The 18,745-nt window shown below is 36.0% G+C and overlaps 1 protein-coding gene and 1 pseudogene across 2 annotated transcripts in view; one reads left to right on the top strand and one right to left on the bottom strand.

Annotated features, from left to right (window-relative positions):
- The window catches only part of Cbl (Cbl proto-oncogene), a 94,103-nt gene that overhangs the window by 49,793 nt on the left and 25,565 nt on the right, over window positions 1-18,745 (top strand). The gene's annotated exons all lie outside the window — the stretch shown is intronic.
- Window positions 14,964-15,672, bottom strand: LOC143392087 (mitochondrial transcription rescue factor 1 pseudogene; annotated as a pseudogene).

Below are 18,745 nucleotides of genomic sequence, written 5' to 3'. Positions count from 1 at the left end.
TATACACTTAAAATGGTTAAAATAGTAAATTTTGGTATATATATTTAACTATAATTTTTAAAAATAAATGTCTTAATTTACTCTGTGTGTGTGTGTGTGTGTTGCTGGAGTTTGAACCCAGGACCTTGTGCATGTTAGGCAAGTGCTGTACTGCTGAGCTACATCCCCAGCCTCTTTAATTTACTATTTTATTATTTTTTTAACTTTTAAAAAAATTTCTGTTTTGTAGTTGTAGATGGGCAGCATGCTTGTATTTGTTTATTTTTATGCAGTGATAAGGATTGAACCAAGCACCTCACACATACTAGGCAAGTTCTCTGCCATTGGAGCTATAGTCCCAGCCCCCGTTAATTTACTTTTTAGTCTTATTTTAAGAGTACTGGGCCTTAAACCCACGACCTTGGGCATGTTAGGCAAGAACTGTACCACTAAGTACATTACCAACTCTTTTTCTTTTTCTTAAGGTAGGGTCTAGCTAAGTTGCTGGCCTTGACCTTCCAGTCCTCTTGCCTCAGTCTCCCAAGTAGCTGTGATTATACATATATGCTCTAAAAAGTCCTTTATGTAAGGAAATTTCTGTGTTTTTTTTTCCCTTTATTTCACGTATTTATTTGTATGTGGTGCTGAGGATCGAACCCAGGATCTCACACGTGCAAGGCTCTAACACTGAGCCACAACCTCAGCCCTCTGCAAGTGTTTTTGAGAACTTGTTCTCAGTAGACTCCAAGTGAGCACCAGTGCATCGTTTATACTGGAATACAGGGGCTGAAGGATGAGCAGGTCTGCAATCCCCTATTATGTTGTCCTGTGGAGAAGAATACTTGGATTGGGGCACAGCTAGATATAGCATGAAACTGAACTTGGGGAATGGACTCTGCTTTTTCTGCCTCACCCCCCTGCATACTCTACATTATGGGGTTGAATCTAATAAGTCAGATAAAGGTTTGGATTTGGGTACCAGTTGTTTGCAGGAGTTGCTGAGAATCAGCGACCTGTACTTAGAGTCTGTGGGGAGGCCTTGGCAAGATGTTGAGGAGAAATTCCTGCCAAAGGTAGAGAAGAGCTCGAGGTTCTAGTTAACTCATTGCCAAGCAACTCAGAAAGAATAAGACCAGTTAGTCAGTTAGGAAATCCAAAGTGAGATGATGGGTGGGTTGCTCTTAGGTGAAAACTGGAATAAGATGGAGACAGAAAGTTATTGGCATAATAAGATAAGCATATGTTTTCCATTATTGCAGTGAATTGTGTTAATGGGCTTGTAAATACTATCCTTGGAGAACGGGGAGTGTAGTTCAGTGGTAGCTTGTGTAGGCCCTTCATTCAGTACCCAGCCTTGCAAAAACAAAACAAAACAAAACAAAACTGTACTTGGATAAATCTTAGTTTATAGTTAATATATATATGTATATATAGTTTTATTATTTTTTTAACTTTTTTTTTTTTTGTACTGGGGATTGAACTAAGGGACACTTAACCACTGAGCCACATCCCTGACTTTATTTTGTATTTTATTTAAAGACGAGGTCTCCATGAGATGCTTACTGCCTCACTTTTGCTGAGGCTGGCTTTGAATTTATAATCTCCTGCCTCAGCTTCCTGCGCTGATGGGATTACAGGTGTGCACCACTGCACCTGGCATATTTTACTATTTCAATGGATTCTATTTATAATCATTTTAATCTATATTTGTAAGATAACAATTTTTTCACATTTTGTCTTATTATAGAAATATATTATTATTTCTGTATTTGTGAACAATTTATAGAAGATAAAATTACCTTTTGCAGGGAGTAATTTAACAAAAATTCTTTGGTAATACTGTCACTGTCTAATGTTGTGCTTGTGTATACATTTATATATGATTGTGTCTATATGAGGGATGGGGAGTGGGTGTTGGTAACAACTCTATTTAATGGTTACTGGCTTACTCTGGGCTTTAAAAAATATTTATTTACTTATTTATAGCTTGGGTTTCCCTATGATCTCTTAGCCTCAAAGGATCCTTCTATCTCATCCTAACAAGTAGTTGGGACAACAGGCATACACCACCTGGTTATTCAGGGTTTTAGACTGTTTTCCATTTATTTATACATCTGTGAGTAGTAGCTGAGTATGGTGGTACTTACATACCTGTAATCCCACTACTGGGAGGTTGAGGCAGGAGGATTGAAAGTTCTAGGCAAGGCTGGGAAACTAAGTAAGACCTTGACTCAAAATTGTAAAAATAAAAAGATAGATAGATAGATAGATAGATAGATAGGGCTAGGGAGATATCTTAGTGGCAGAGCACCCCTGGGTTCAATTCCCAATACTCTAGAGAGCATACAGTACTCTTTGCTATATAATAGGCTCTCAAAATTTGTGGAAAGAATAAATTAATGAATCTTGTTAGAATGGGGTTCACTATGTTGTTATTAAAACACCATCTAGGGCTGGGGCTGTAGCTCAGTGGCAGAGTGCTTGCCTTCCATGTGGGAGGCATTGGGTTTGATCCTCAGCACCACATAAAAAAAATACACAAATAAAATAAAGTCATGCTGTCCATCTACAACTGCAAAAACAAAACAATAAAAAACCCACCATCTAGGCTGGGGTGTAGCTCAGTGGCAGAGCACTTGCCTAGCATGTGTGAGGCTCTGGGTTTGATTCTCAGCAACGCATATAAAGAAAGAAAGGTCCATTGGCAACCAAAAAGTATTAAAAAATAAAAATAAAACACCATCTATACTTATAGTTGTCTCATTTTAAGTGATTATACATTTTGAAGTTTTACTGATTTATCATGATTTAAGTTGGTATCTTATGTAGCTTTTAAATTTCCTATATTCTGCTTTCTCTGTGAGTGTGTGTGTGTATGAGATTTGTATATTTATATATATTTTATTCTTATATTTCCTCATTTATTGAATGTACTTGTGCCTCATTGACAATATGGCAATTTTGTATTTGTTTATTTCCCTGAATTTAGTGAACACAGTAAATACTGTTTACTTTTGCATGGCGGCTCTAATATGCAAGTTCCATATAAGTTTTCCTGGTGAGAAGTATAATAGATAACTATTGAGTAGATATTAGAACCCCTAAAAATTGAGACTCTATGAAATGTTCAAGTCTGTATAAAAGTCATTGAAAAACAAAGATTAATTCAGAGGTAGCATTAATTTCTGCTTAGGTAAGAATATTAAAAAAAGAGTTTTCTTACAAATGTAGCTCATCTGAGACATTGATATTTATAATTTGGTACAATCATATTGGTATCATTGATACCAGATACCAGGTATCTGATAGTTTCCAGATACATCTCACATGGATTTATCTTGACCTTTGTAGTAGAAGCCTGTCAGTAGTTGTCTTTCCTGTGCTTCTGATTCTATCCCTCCTACCTGGCTCTACTCCCAAATAGGCAAACTTCTGATTCAATTTGTCTTGTGCAAGGAAATAGCGGATGGAACATTTCATCCCTAATGTTGCCAACAATCTTACACGATTCAGAAATCTGTTTCCCTATCTGTGACCTCTTTCCTAAGCTGCCTGCTTATCATTGCCTGCTAATATTTTTTCAAATATCTCACGTCATCATCATGTCTGAACACACAATGTCTTCTCTTTATAGCAAACAAGCTCCCTCTTGGATGTTCCCTTATTCAGTTAGTGTAATGTTTGGTGATAACCATGAGTTACTGTGATTGATTCTTCTCTTTTTATGGAGACAATGGGGATAGTTAGTGCAATGTATCTTATAGATTATAAGTAAAAATTAAATAATAAAACATGTCAAGTACTGGTACCTAGTAAGCTCTTAAAAGGGCTTTAGCTGGGGATATAGCTCAGTGGTAGAGCATTTGGCTACCTAGGGAGACTCTGGCTATAAATAAACCAGTCAAAAAAATTTTTAAACCCAGTCTAAACTGGTAACCATTAGAATTGTTACCAAAACCCACTTCCCGTCCCTCATACAGACATACATAAAAACGTGCACAAGCACAAACATTAGCATACATAAGGAACTGACTTCTCCAGAACCCAGAGGGGGAAAAAAAGAAGTATTAGCTTTTAATGTTATTGATAATACCCTCCTTTCAAGCAGGCTCAGAGTTTCAGGTTTATCTTTCTTCGGCGCAGTCACATTATTGATTCTACTTCTTGTGTTGTTTCTCAAATTTATCTTGTTTTACTGTCCTTATTTCTTGGCTGTTTTATCCTAATTGATTTCTCTACTTTTGTAATTTCCCCACTAATTCATCTTGTATACTGCTTTCATTTACAGGCTTAAAACAGATCAGAGGTCACTCCCCAGTTCCAAACCCTTAATGATTCCCCACTGTATTTGTGATATCTCTCACCCTGCCATGGTTTCAGTTTCACATGTTACCCATATCAGTCTTTTTTTATTTTATTTTATTTTTTAGTTGTAGATGGACACAATATTTTTGTTTTTATGTGGTGCTGGGGATGGAATCCAGGGCCTCAGGCATTCGAAGCAAGCACTTTACCAGTGAGCTACAACCCCAGCCCCCATATCAGCCAATTTAGCCAATTTCAGAGCTTTGCTACTGAGCCTTTCCTTTGCCTGGAATCTCTTTCCTATACTGTCTATTTAAATTCCATTTATTCTTTGAAGTCCAAGAAACTTAAATATTGATTATATATTTATTTAGTCTATTGGCACATTCCTATATGTTGAAAAAATGGCAGTAATGAAGATTTTTCTTGCTTTGATCCCCACAAACAGATCCAGACAAGATATAAAAAATTATATACTCTTTCCCAAATTTTTAAAAAACATTTATTTTTTAGTTGTAGTATTTCACTTATTTATTTTTATTGGTGTTGAGGATCGAACCCAGGGTCTCGAATGTGTGAGGCGAGTGCTCTACTGCTAAGCCCAACCCCAACCCATCTTTCTCAAATTTTTGATAATAGCAAATTTAGTATTAATAGCTACTCTGTATTTGTTAGGAAAACTGTATTTAAATGAAAATTCGTGAGTTGAGGGTGTAGCACAGTGGTAGAGACTTTGTCCTGGTTATTCAATTCCCAGTATACCCCCCCCCCCAAAAAAAAAAAGAGTCTGATGTTTATATAGTTAGGAATTAAATAACTAATGATTAACTAGATAGACTCTATGTATTTGGTTACTTTCTATTAGAGGTATCTCATGCTCTGTATAATTTGTTTCGTCTGTGTACTTATTTATTTTTAGGTTCATACCATGAGCCTTCTGAAAGGTACTTAGTGGCATTTGTCATTTATTAGGGATGGGTTTGAGAGTATGTTTATGTATCTCTTTAAGGAACTGGTATAGATAAGCAGTAGCCAGTACTCTGGGTTAATATGCTTTTAGCCGTGAACAAATTCTCCAGTGTATGTAACATTACTTATTGTAGTTCTCTTAGAATTTGAGTTGAGTAAATTCAGAAAGTATGTTGAAATATTGAGAAGTCTATATTCTTGAACTAGGATACACCATAGTATCATAGTATCATGGGTTGATGTAGTTAATTAACAGTTGATAAATGCTCACAGTTATTCTTGAGCTATTTTTATTATTTCCTAACCACACCTAAAACCCAAGAGTAGTAACTTAAAATATGCCTTACAAATGTGTGCTTTATTGAAACTCTATCACATTGATTATTTAAAATAATAAGTGTAAGCCGGGCATGGTGGCACACAGCTGTAATCCCAGAAGCTCTGGAGGCAGAGGCGGGGGAGGATCACTAGTTCAAAGCCAGCCTCAAAAGACCCTAAGCAACTCTAAATAAAATACAAAATAGGGTTGGGATGTGGCTAAGTGGTCAAGTCCCCGAGTTCAATCCTTGGTACTCAAAAAAAAAAAAAATATATTAAAAAAAAAAAGTTAAAATATACGTGTAAGTGATCTGTTTAAAGTGAGGAATGTTTATGTGAAACTTTTCTGGCAATGATTGTCAGTGGAGAAGCATGGCAAGCATTACTCGAGTGGTTGAGGTAAACATCTTCAATGGTGACATGAAGATGTGATGATATGAAATGATGAAGGACACTTCACCTCTGTGATATTTTTTGGAAACTCACAACCTCAGTCAAAACATGAAAAAAACATCAGTCTGGCACATTAAAGGATATTCTACAAAATACTGGATCAGTCTTCTGCAAAATACTTCTTAGTATCATGAAAAATAAGGAAAGACTCTTAAGAAACTATTATAGATCATGAGGAGATGAGATGAGTAAATGTAATGTGGTATCCGTGATTGGATCCTGGAACAGACAAGGATGCAAAGGGAAAGTGAAACCTGAATAAAGTCTGGGATTTTATCCCAATGTTGTTGTTGTTGTTTTTGTTTTGTTTTGTTTTGGTGTTACTGGGGATTGGATCCAGGAGTGTTCTACCACTAAGCTATATCCCCACATCTTTTCATTTTATTTTGAGCACGATCTTGCTAAGTTGCCCACAGGCTGGCTTTGAACTTGGGATCCTCCTGTCTCAGCCTCCCCAGTGGCTCTGGCTCATGGTGGAGTATACCTTCATGCCAGGCTCTAATGTTGATTTCTTTACTTTTTGTATTTTGGTGCTGGAGATTGGTCTTGCTAATAAATGTGCTGTTTCTTAGTTTTTTTTTTTTTTTTTAATATTTTGTTAGTTGTAGTTGGACACAATACCTTTATTTCTTTGTTTTTTATGTGGTGCTGAGGATCGAACCCAGTGCCCCACACATGTGAGGCAAGTGCTGTACCACTGAGCCACAACCCCAGCCCCTGTTTCTTAGTTTTCACAAATGTTCTGCAATAATATATGGGTAGTATTTGAGGAAGGAAATCAATTCAGTTGTTAAATGTGTGTTATGTGCAAGGCAATGTATCACCACCACAGGGGATAAAGTGCATATGAAGTCACTTTCCTTGCCTCTGCCCTTAGGGATTATCATTCAAATGGGGAGAATAAGACAACTAATATGAAACAGAACATGACAGAGCCTATGAAAGTATGAACAAGATGCTATGGGGGTTCAGAAGCTGAGAATAGGGCTGGGGAATATAGCTCAGTTGGTAGAGGGTTTTGCCTTACATGCAAGGTTCAATCCCCAGCACCACCACTCCTCCCTCCCCAAAAAAATTTGTTCATAAGCTGAGAATATATAGTTCAATGTTGACTGGTGAGTTGTTTCTTTTCTTCCCCAAGGGGATATCATTTGAGAAGAACTTTGAAGAATAAGCAGGGTTTAGTTACCTTTAGTTACCAGATTCATTGGAAAGGAAATACATGCCTGGGCTCTTCAATATGACCAGCTCTATCACTTGTTAGTTCTGTGACCTTGGGCAAGTGATTTAATGCCACTGAGTTTTTGTTTCTCATTTGTAAGATTGGGTTAGTAACTCCTGCTTGAAAACATTCTTTTGAGAACCAAACAGAGGTAATGTTAGTTTAGTAAGGTGCCCATTATATATTTTTTGTAAAATATTTTTTAATAGTCAATGGACCTTTATTTATTTATTTTTTACTTCTTTAAATGTGGTGTCGGGAATTGAACCCAATGCCTCACACATGCTAGGCAAGCACTGTACCACTGAGCCACAACCCAACCCCATTGTAAGTTCTTAAAGCTATATGATATGGAAAGAATCATATATCCCTAAAGGCATGGGGCCTGGAGTACTAGTAGTGTTTAGAAAGGTGAATATGAACCATTTTATGAATGCTTTCATGGATTGAGCAGCTTGAATTCGTGTAGGAGTGAGGAGTTTGTGTGTTTTAAGATTGATTTAGGCTGGGCGAGGTGGCGCACACCTGTAATCCCAGCAGCTTGAGTGGGTAGGTGGGGTCTCTGAGGCAGGAGGATCACAGATTCAAAGCCAGCTTCAGCAACTGAGACTCTGTCTCAAAAAGGGGTGGGGATGTGGCTCAGTGGTTAAGTTCCTGTGGGTTCAATTCCTTAATCCCTGGTACAAAGAAAGAGAGACAACAAGACAGAGACAGAGAAAGAAGATTGATTTGGTTGAGACACATGTGGGCTGCTGATGCCTTCCTATTTCCTTGGTGAAGATTAGTGTCCCCTTAACATTAGGCCTCAGTAAACAATTAGCCCAGAATCCTCTAGATTATTAAAGGTGATTCATTACAATGTAATTTAGGAACCTCAAAAAACAGGACCATGAATATGCTCTTAGATACACTTAATTTGTATTTAGTAATAAAGGGCCTTTAATATTTTTAGATATATTGGCTGAAGCACCTTTCCTAGGTGATAGTTTTTGTTTTTCTTTTGACAGTTTTAGTAGATAAAGAGTTAAACAGCACATCATTGACTTCCTGTGAAGCTCTGTTGAAAGAAGTTCCCTTGTATCTATTTTTAAAACTGGTTACTATGAGGAGAGGATTCTGCTACTGAGTTATAAATGTCATTTCAGTATGTTCTCAGTCAGCATTCTTTGGAGGAAACTAGTATTTGTGCATAAGGTTTTTGGAGTTTAACAAGAGCAACAGTTGTCTCAGTGAAATGAAGTACTTCAAAGCATTGATCCCTTTGCCCTTCATCAGCAGTACAGTTAATTTACCATCACCTAAATGTGTCTTGGTAAGGAGTAGGTTATATTGTAACCTTATTTTGGTGATATTTTACAACCCCAAAATAGTATGTTTTGCAGTTTGTTATTAACTACTCTATTAAAACTGAAAGCATTTTTGGAATTTTCCTCTTGGAAAAGGTAGAACCATAGTCCTCAAATATTGTTTATGTCTAAATCACTGGGGGTTTTCCCCAATGTTTTGTTATGAAATTTTTCAGTTACATGGAAAAGTTAAAAGAATTTTACAACCACTATATTACTGAATTACAGTTAACTAAGTTACTGCTTTTAAAAGGAAAGTTTTAAATTTTTTAATTCTAATTTGTTATATATGACAGCGGAATGCATTACAATTCATATTACACATATAGAGCACAGTTTTTCATATTTCTGGTTGTATACAAAGTATATTCACACCATTGGTATCTTCATACATGTACTTTGGATAATGATGTCCACCATTATTTCTAACCCCTTGCCCCCTCCCTTCTGCTCCAATCCCTTTGCCTTATCTAGAGTTCATCTATTCCTCCCATCTCCCCCCTCTCTACTCCACTATGAATCATCTTCCTTATATCAGAGAAAACGTTCTGCATTTGGTTTTTTGGGATTGGCCAACTTCACTTAGCATTATATTCTCCAGCTCCATCCATTTATCTGCCATGATTTTATTCTCTTTTATTGCTGAGTAATATTCCACTGTGTATATATACCACATTTTTTAAATCCATTCATCTACTGAAGGGCATCTAGGTTGGTTACACAATTTAGCTACTGTGAATTGTGCTTCTATAAACATTGATGTGGCTGTGTCCCTGTAGTATACTGTTTTTAAATCCTTTGGGTATAGACCAAGGAGAGGGATAGCTGGGTCAAATGGTGGTTCCATTTCCAGTTAGGAAAATTCATATAAAAATCAAACTTCTTCGGGCTGGGGTTGTGGCTCAGAGGTAGAGTGCTCACCTAGCATGCACGAGGCACTGGGTTCGATCCTCAGCACCACATAAATGAAAAATAAAGATATTATTTCCACCAAAACTTAAAAAAAATTAAACTTCTTTGAATCTTTGAGTCATTTTCATGTGAGTCTAATTTGAAATGGCTGAAGTAATTCTTGAAGTTTCTGTAATATTTCTTTAGAATCTGTAAAATTCTTCAAGTAAACTACTTCACACATTCTGGGATTTAGCATATCCCTAGTGTACATAATAGTATTTTAGTTTAATAGGTTAGATTTATTTTTCAGGCCCCTGATAGGGTTCATGCAATTAACTGTTCATTTAAATTCAGTAAGACGTAAATTCACTTAAATTTCTAGACAGGCAGGAAGAAAATATATTTGTTGTGCTTGGTTATGAGAGGCTAGCACTGGCTTTCACTTTCCTGTCTTTTTCAATTCTCTTATAAAATTAAACTCAAATTGATTCGTTTTCCAGTTTCCAAATCAATGGTATGCCATACATTCATAGTTGAAAGAAAAATAACTTTCCTTTTAAAAAGTAGCACTTTAGTTAATTGAAGATCAGTATATAGGGCTGGGGATGTGGCTCAAGCTGTAGCGCGCTCGCCTGGCATGCACGGGGTGCTGGGTTCAATCCTCAGCACCACATAAAAATAAAATAAAGATGTTGTGTCCACCGAAAACTAAATAAAATATTAAAAAATCCTCTTGTTCTCTCTCTCTTTAAAAAAAAAAAAAAAAAAAGAGTTACTTTCCAAAAAAAAAAAAAGGATCAGTATTATATTTATAGTGGCTATAAAAATTTTTTTTCAACTTTTCTATGTAACTGAAAAATTTCATAACAAAACATTGGGGGAAACCCTCCAATAATTTAGGCATTAATCTACTTTAACAATATTTGAGGACCAATGGTCTGTCTTTCCTAATGGGAAAATTTAAAAAATGTTTTAACAGTTTTAATACAATGGTTAACAAGCGCAAAACATTACACATTATACCATTTTAGGGATGTAAAATATTCCCTAAATGAGGTTACAATGTAACACCTATTCCTTGCCAAGACACATTTAGGTGATGGTAAGTGGAATGCAGATCTTTGAGAGTAATTGACTTCCTTTTATCATATCAAATGGAGAGGAGGCCCAAAGAGGTTAAAAAATTGCCAAAGAAATAAAAGTTCATAGATCAGTAAATACATGTTAGTCCTCTAGATTTCTTAATTATTATCATACATATATTCAGGCACTGCTTTGTAGAAAGGAATAAGCAGATGCTGGACAATTCTAGTTATTCAGGAGGTCAACATTGGAAGATAGCAAATTTGAGGTCAGCCCAGGCTCTGTCTCAAAATAAAAAGGACTCCCGTGTAGCTCATTGGTATCTTATTTTCTTAGCAGGTGCAAGGCACTGAGTGATCCTCAGTATCGAAGGAGGGGGAAGAAAAAAAAAGGAGAAAGACTAAATAGACCACACATGTCAGTTGGAAATGTATTGTTGTCAAATGGAGTTTCAAAAAAAATGTAACCTTGATGGAGAATTTCTCTATGAATACATTGGATTCATTACTTTGTAAATCCTCTTACTACTTTTTCTGGAGGGCTTCAATCTCTTAATATTCATTTATCAGCCATCTTTTTCTTCTCGAAATATTACAGTACTTCTAAAGGATGAAGCATTCTCAACAAAGATGGGTGATACTACTCTCAGTACTTAAGTGTTAAATAATAAACACATTTTAAATAGAAGGGGCTAATTTATCTCCTCATGTATGTTCTTTTTTCCATTTCCCCTTTCTGTGTTTCTGTGCAAAGCACTTTATAGTCAAGAGTTACGTGACAGTTTTTTCAGTATTTTATAAAGTAGTGGGTGCACTAGTTGAAATCATTTGAGGGATTTTCGGTTTCTCTCTTTATTCATACAGAAGCTACTTTTCAGCTTCTCTCTTGCTTTAAATGGTGTGGTTCCTGTCAAATTGTATTTAAATTTTTGCTTTTGAAGCTAAAACAGGAGCTATTATCCAATTGTTTTTTAGTATACTTGTGTATTGGCAACATATAAATCTTAGCTCCTTATTAGCTGAAATTTTACACAGAGTGTGATACTGCATTAGACCTGCTGTATAAAAGTATGTTGGTGTTAAGAGTAGGATTTGTGATAAGAGGAAAAAAAAACTGTCACCATCTTTTTTAAAATTTATTTTTAGTTGTAGGCGGACACAATACCTTTGTTGTATTTATTTATTTTATGTAGTGCTGAGGATTGAACCCAGTGCCTCACATGTGTGAAGCAAGTGCTCCACTACTGAGCTAACAACCCTAACCCAAATCTGTCACCAATCTTGACCTTCAGGAAAAAATTGATAATGCATGTAGAATCAGCAGTTGATTTGGGGGGAAGTTGTGAGAGGAGAAAAGATGGAGGTTGTAGAAAAGAAGTTGTGGTTGCTTAGATGTGGGTGTTTAGAGTTACAGGTAGTACAGAATGACCTCTTTTCTCAAACATCTTATACAGAAAAATGTGTACTACTTGTAACTGTTGGAACGTAGGAAAAAAAAGTTCTATCTTCTAGACATTTATAAATTAATAGTTGTGCTTGTGCTTTGTGAAGAATTACCAAAACATGTTGTATGAATTGAAGTAATTGCTGACAGAATATTAAAGTGTTGCTTACCTCATAACAAGGTCTAACATCTGCATGCCTCATTGGTCTGTTCACTTGTTAAGACAGATTCTGGTGATTAAATTCTGCCCTATGCACTGTAGACACTGAACCATAAGCGTAAGGTCTTAAATGTTACTGAACAGAATTGCAACTTAGATCAGTTACAAAATGGTCTGAACCACAATCTTTATTTATAGATTTATTGTTTCCTTTTAAGAAGTGTGGTGCTTATAGTGCACATCTCTGGTAGTTTGAAGAAATGTATGCTGGCTTTATTTGGGGAAGGGGGATGCATTCTAGAGTAGGAAATGTCTTAAATTGATTTTTAGTAACTATTTCAGTCAGCACTTTGAACTGCTCTTAGGTATCTGGTGCCATTATATCTTTGTGGTCAATAACTTTCCCTTTTTGAGACTTACTTCACAGATTTAAAAAAGCTTTCAGTCCATTATTATTTTGATATATATATTTTGTCTCTGATCCAGAGTAATACTAGATGCCTGGTAGATTTTAAGTGGAAAATTAACTTGAAAAGATTGCGGCCCAGTTATTCCAAGATTTATTGCCTGTCTTTTCTTCAGATTCAGCTTAAACATCAACACTCTGAGAAGCCTCTAAGACCACCATCCCTGAACAACAACCTGCTCGGTTCTCTTCTCATACTGTTTCATTCCTCAAAGCAATTTTCTTCCACCCCTGATACTCTCTAATGAGATCATGAATGCCATGAAACCTGGTATTTGTTTTGATCATTACTTTATTCATCCCCAGAACCTGTCACATAGTAGACAATTGGGTGTTTTCCTGAAGGTATAGTGAAAGTTAGAAATAGTGCCAGCATCCAGAAATAGATGTAGTGCTTGTGAACACAGAAAACTATATCACAAGTTGGATTTAGATGACATAAGAAATATACAGAGAAATTGCCGTGATACAGCTTTTTTTTAAAAAAAAAAAATTTAGATGTTGATGAACCTTTGTTTTATTCATTTATTTATATATGGTGCTGAGAATCTAACCCAGTGCCTCACACATGCTAGGCAAGCACTCTACCACTGAGCCACAACCCCAGCCCCATGTGATACAGCTTAATCATGTGTAGCTGGCTTCTTAAGAAATGACAGTTAAGCTGGATCTTATTTCAGACTAGAGAAATAGATGAGACATGAGAAATCAAAGAAAGGTGGTAGGTTTAAGAAATGGTGAAATATTCTGTGGGCTAGAATATACTAGTGAAGAATTAAGAAATTAGTTAGGAAGTTAGGTTAGATTCAGGTTAGTGGAAAATCTTAAAATCCAAGCTGAGTCTGGATTTTATCCCATTTGCACTTTGGAAATTAATTTTTTCCTCCCTCAAAAGGCAGTTCAGGGGCTGGGGTTGTGGCTCAGTGGTAGAGCACTTGCTGAGCATGTGTAAGGCACTAGGTTTGATTCTCAGCACTACCTGTAAGTAAAATAAAGGTCCATTGACACTTAAAATAAAAAATTTTTTTTAAAAAAAAAGGCAGTTCATGTGGTAAGATTTGAGAACATAGGAAGAGACTGGAGACTGGAATTTAAATTATGGAAGGTGAAGGGTAACAAGGAATTTATATTGGAATAATAACTTAATTCAAAGATAGGATTGACAACACAGTTGTCAGCAAAGTGACAAATAAATCAGATATAGAGTACAAAGGAAATACAAGAAGCCAAGGCAGCTCTTGAGATTTTGAATTTGTCAGAAGAAAGACATGTTGCCATTAAATACAGAATAGGAAATCTGAAGGAAGAACAGATTTGAGAAGGAAGATTAGTTTAATTCTGAGCATGTTGTGTGGTGCTGGCATGCTGGTGGGGAAGTATGTATGGTAGATAGTTAGAAAAATTTACCAAGGCCCAAGATTTGGGAATTATTTGCAAAGTAGCTTTTGATACTGCAGAGGAAGAAAAGAAAGTGCATGGAGAAATAATGGATAACAGCACAGAGCGAATTCTTGGGAAATACCTCAGAAAGATGGGGGAAAAGGGAGCTGGGGATATAGCTCAGTTGGTAGAGTGCTTGCCTTGCATGCACAAGGCCCTGGGTTTAAAAAAAAAGAAAAAGATGGGGAGAAAAGCTAAAAAAAGAACAAAAGCAAGAGAGGACAATATTTTCAAAACCAAGAGAAGTTATCTCCATGAAGAAGTAAGATTCAAACTAGGGGCTGGGGATGTGGCTCAAGCGGTAGCACGCTCGCCTGGCGGCCCGGGTTCGATCCTCAGCACCACATACAAACAAAGATGTTGTGTCTGCCGAGAACTAAAAATAAATATTAAAAAAAAAATCTCTCTCTCTCTCTTAAAAAAAAAAATTGCTAGAAGAGAGAATTTAAAAAAAAAAAAAAAAGATTCAAACTATTTTCTTCAGAGCTCTGCTGTAACCTAAAAGTGTAATGTACAGTTGTCCCTTGGTATCTAGGGGGCTTGTCCCTTATATAAAGTGGTTTAGTATTTGCATATAACCTGTGTACATCTTCCTGTGTACTGTATAAAGATCATCTCTGGATTATTCAGAATATCTGAAACAGTATAAATGTAACATAAATAGTTGTTATACTATATTGTTTAGGGAATAATGACCAGAAAAGCCTGTACGTTTTCAGTAGATATGATTTACATCCAACTGACCTTTCTTTCCTTCTTTTCTTCCTTTCCCCCAAAACCGTAAAATAATTTTATTATACTAAAAATGTGCTATTTTTTTATGTTGATTACTTTCCCCATTTCCCCACCACTAGAAAGTATCTTCATGGGTAAAATGCAGTCCATTTATTTAGACTTACTCTTAGGCAATTTTAACTTCTTCCTCTGTTGTAACACCACTCAATATTTATCACTTTTAGTCTTCTCTTCAGATACCTTTTTCTTCAGGATAATTTGCATCCTTGCCTCCATCTGTTTCTGCTTCCTTGTCCTCTCCAGTGGGAAAAGCCAATGTACCTTCTATTTTCACTATTCTGCTTTTCTTCATTATTTTCTCCATTCAATCTGAACTCAACTTTTATAGAATGCATCTTCTGCATTGTTTCTGCCAGTATCCAGGTCTGTCTTCAAGGTAACATTGTACTGAAAAGTCTACAACTCTTTCCAGGTCTTTGTAGTCTATTGTCACACTAGGGTCATTCATAAACTCCTCTTCCTGCTCACTCCTTGTCATGGTCACCTTTTTAAGTTGTTGATGGAGCTTTATTTTATTCATTTATTTATATGTGGCGCTGAGAATCGAACCCAGTGCCTCACACATGCTAGGCATAGCTCTACCACTGAGCCACAACCCAAGCCCCCAAGTTTATACTACTTTTTGGTCTTATGGAAAATGGAAAAATACATTCTGGAGACATTAAAAGCCCTGGAATCTCAGAAAATATTATGGGAACATGTTTTATAATTTGATGCATTTAACTTTGTACTAGAAAAAAGATAAGTATTGATTCCAGGAAGCAGTATGAAGAAATGTGTCTCTTAAAGTATAACTCATGGTGTAGTCTAAGTGTCTAGCTTTCTTAAACACTGGTGAGCAATCTGACACTAAACACAACCATAGTGCATATGACCTATGCATCGGGTCGTTTGTCCCTCTCCAAGGCCCTGCTGACTGAATAGGTGATTTTCTTTGTAATGTTTTGGTCCTCAGTTGGTTGAATCCTTGTGTGTGGAGCCCACAGATACGGAGGGCCAACTATGTATTCTACATCTCATACATTATTTTGTTATACATTTAGCATTATTCTTTACTCATCATAGTTCTCAGTTTTACACATCTTAAGGAATCATGAGCTTCTGTGCATTTTTTTTTTTCCCCTCTTCCCACCCGTCTTCCCCGTACTGGGGATTATACCTAGGGGTGCTCTACTGAGCTACATACCTAGCTTTTTTTTATTTTTGGAGACAGAATCTCACTTAAGTTGCTGAGGCTGGCCTTGAACTTGGGATCTTCTTCCCTCAGCTTTCCAATCTCTAGGATTAAAGACATGTGAAACATACCAGCTTCTTTGCCTTTAAATTGCTGAGGCTGGCTTTGAACTTGCGATCCTCCAGCCTCCACACCTCCCCAGCCACTGGGATTACAGATTACAAGCATGGCTCCTTACCTATCTTTAAGGATTAATATTTGGCAGAATGTTGTGTAGATAGTTGAAATCTAAGCCCCTGATTATGAAGTTTAGTGTCCTGTTGCAGAATTGAACATAAATTCACTGGGAGTAGTTTATGCTTGCAGGTTTTCTACCGAGAGTTATCTGCTTCATATACCATTTGTGATGTATTCTTTCTTTCTTTCTTTTTTTTTTTTTTAGCCATGTTAGGTATAGAACCTGGTCCTGGGCTTCACACATGATAGGCAAGCTACACCTCCAGCTCTATGATGTAGTCTTGATCTTGTCTATTTTTGTTTTCTCTTTGGTAAATGATAGAAATTCTAACAGTACTCAAAAGAGCTTGAGTTGTGAGGAGGAAAAAGTTAAAGGGTTCTAGGGATTGGATATATGCATGTATTTTGATCTTACACTTGAATTATTTTAGAAAATCTTCTAAAATATTACTTTTACCAGCTTGGTCGGTGCCTTTGGAAATAAAATAGGAACCTAGAAAGGGAATAGCCTACTGAGCACAGTGTCACAGACCTGTAATCAAGGAACTGAAACAGCTATACAGGATGTCAAAGATGGTATGAGAAAAGAATGAAAAATATATCATTAATGTTTTAATATTGATTACATGTTTAAGTTATTATTGTTTGGGTATATTTGGTTTATATAAAATAAATTAATTAACATTAATTTGACCTGTTTATATAAAATAAATTAATTGCCATTAAAAAAAAAAAAAAGGAACTGAAACAGGAGAATCACAAGTTCGAGGCCAGCCCCAGCAACTTAGGGAAACCCTAAATAACTTAGTGAGACCCTGTCTCAAAATAAAAAAGGGCTGGGATGTGGCTTATTGGGAAAGTTCTACTGATTTCAATCCCCAGTGCCAAAAAAAAGGGCAGTGGGAATAGCTTGCTGCAAGTGAGAAAAAGACAAAGAAGGTGATTCGTTGAGAAACTGACTAGAAAAATTTTAGCAACAGTTTGCAAAGGAATTAGGGTTAGTTAATTTTTTGCTGCATTTTATCCTGGAAAGACTCAAAGGTAGCACTGATGGTGACCCTCCAGTATAACATTAAAAAAAAAAAATCTGTTATTTATTAAAGAGGATTTTTAGGCCATCAATAACTGATCATGACTTGAAATTTTATAGTAAGTCCACCTGTGTGATAAGAATAAGGTTTTGGATACATAAATACAAATTTCTGGGACCAGGGAAAATAAGCAAGAATAATGGATAGCTGGTTTGCTGTGTAAGAGTACCCAAAGCCTTTGTGTCTGGTTCTGAATGATAGCAGCATTAAAGATAGCATGCACCACCATGCCTATAATTTCAGCCACTCAAGAGACTGAGGCAGGAGGATCAAGAGTTCAAACCCAGCCTCAGCAACTTAGTGAGGCTTTAAGCAACTCAGCAAGACCTTGTCTCTAATAAAAGATATAAAAGGGCTGGGGATGTGACTCAGTGGTTAAGCACCCCTGGCTTCAATCCCTGGTCCCAAACTCCCTACCCACCCTAAAAAAAAAAAAAAAAAAAAAAAAAAAAAACCAGAATAAAAGATAAACTGGTCATAGTATACATCTGAAAGTAAAAACATTATCTGTTAAATTGCAGCATCTTTGCAGCAATTGTAATTATATCCATTAAATAGGGATTATTGGAACAAAGTTGACCAATTGTAATTGTTTACAACACTGGTAGCATATGCATTTATGTAGGAATTTGGATATTAGCGGTTTGGATATTAGCATTTCATTTTTCATAAAGGAAGAGGAGTGATTTATCTCTTCAGAATCTGACTTAATGGAAACATTTGTCAGGTCTGGACATTTAATATTTCTTTAGATCAAGATTTTAAAATTTATCTTCAATTTGGGTGAGTTATGAATATATTTTTTAGAAATCCAAAATATCTCATGTAAAGCAGGAAATAATACATTTTGCTTTTTAAACATTTCCTTCTGTGGTTGAATGGTTAGAGCTGTGCACAAGTTCTTGTCTGTCAAATTAAAAAGCAAATTTAATTTAGTTATTAGGTCTCATTAGTTTAAAATTCAAAACTGTAGGATATGTGACTATGACTGCCCCCCTTATTTACTGTATAACATCTTTGGGCAGTTAAGAGGAAGCCTAGTAAATGCAGCACTCGTCCATTATATTTGCATCTTTCACTGATGTTAAAGCAAAAACATTGAAGCCCTTTGTTCAACAAGGATATAACAGAATATTTAAGATTACCAGTAGCACATTCCACACTTTCTTCTATAGTTTTGTATATCTTTGAATAATATTGATCAGAAAGTATATTTGAAAAGTTTCTTTTAAAATTTATTTATTTGTTTGTTTTTTGTAGTGCTGGAGATCAAATCCAGGACCTTACATGTGCTAGGGAAGTGTTTCACCACTGAGTTACACCCCCAGCCCTTTTTTATTTTAATGTTCATGTTAATTAGACCTCTAATG

This window comes from Callospermophilus lateralis, chromosome 2 (genome assembly GCF_048772815.1).
Source record: "Callospermophilus lateralis isolate mCalLat2 chromosome 2, mCalLat2.hap1, whole genome shotgun sequence".
Taxonomy (NCBI): Eukaryota; Metazoa; Chordata; class Mammalia; order Rodentia; family Sciuridae; genus Callospermophilus; species Callospermophilus lateralis.
Note: the sequence above shows the minus strand (reverse complement) of the source record. Positions and strands in the feature narration are given on the sequence as shown.